The sequence below is a fragment of the Echinops telfairi genome, unplaced genomic scaffold (assembly GCF_000313985.2).
Source record: "Echinops telfairi isolate 266 unplaced genomic scaffold, ASM31398v2 ScPeMD7_7419;HRSCAF=8457, whole genome shotgun sequence".
Lineage (NCBI taxonomy): Eukaryota > Metazoa > Chordata > Mammalia > Afrosoricida > Tenrecidae > Echinops > Echinops telfairi.
In genome coordinates this window covers 3376767-3377959 of record NW_022111319.1, presented here as the reverse complement: position 1 = coordinate 3377959, position 1193 = coordinate 3376767, and positions in this window count along the sequence as shown.

Below are 1193 nucleotides of genomic sequence, written 5' to 3'. Positions count from 1 at the left end.
TTTTTTTAATCATTTTTATTAGGGGCTCATACAACTCTTATCACAATCCATACACACATCAACTGTGTAAAGCGCATTTGTACATTCATTGCCTAAATTATATTCTACGAAGAAGAATGCTATATCAGTTTTAGGGGAAGACTTTTTAACAGCCTGCTATATGCAGATGACACAAACTTGCTTGCTGAAAGTGAGGACTTGAAGTGCTTGGTGATGGAGATTAAGGGTCGCAGCTTCCAGTATGAATTACAATTCAACGTAAAGAAAATAAAAATCCTCACAACTGGATCAATAGGTAACATCATGATAAACGGAGGAAAGATGAGAGATGTCAAAGATTTCATCTTGCTTGGATCCATAATCACTGCTAATGTAAATAGTAGTCAAGAGATCAAAGTACATATTGCATTGGGAAAATCTGCTGCACTCTTTAAAGTGTTGAAAAACATGGATGTTACTTTGAGGACTAAGGTGTGCCTGACCCAAGCCATGGTATTTCAATAGGCTCATATGCATTTGAAAGTTGGACCTAGAATAAGGAAAACTGAAGAAAAATTGATGCATTTGAATCATGGTGCTGGCAGAGAATACTGAAGGTACTATGGACTGCCAAAAGGAAAACAAAACAAAACAGATCTGTCTTAGAAGTACAGCCAGAAAACTCCTTAGCAGCAAGGAGAGTGAGACTTCATCTCAAGTACTGTGGATATGTTATCAGGAGAGACCAGTCCTAAGAAAAGTATACCATGCTTAACAGGGTGTGTGTGTGTGGTGGGCAGGGAGGATGGGGAGCTAACAACAATGAACACGAGGAGAAAGTGTTTGAAATTGATTGTGGTGATGAGTGCACAAATCTTAATATGCATGAATGATTATATTGTATGATATGTCAGATATATGCCAATACAACTATTTAAAACCAAAAAGGACACCATGAATGTTAGAGAGGCAAAATAAAAGAGGAAGCTCCTCAACAAGATGGATTGACACGGTGGCTGCAACAATGGACTCAACATAAGAGCAATTGTGAAGATGGGTCCGGACAAGGTGGTGTTTTGTACATAGGACTTCTATGCATTGAGACCAACTCAACAGAACACAACAACAACAGAAGATAGGGGGGAGCGGGGAGGGAGGGGAAAAATGAGGACCTAATGTCGGGGGTTTAAGTGGAGAGAAAATGTTTTGAGAAA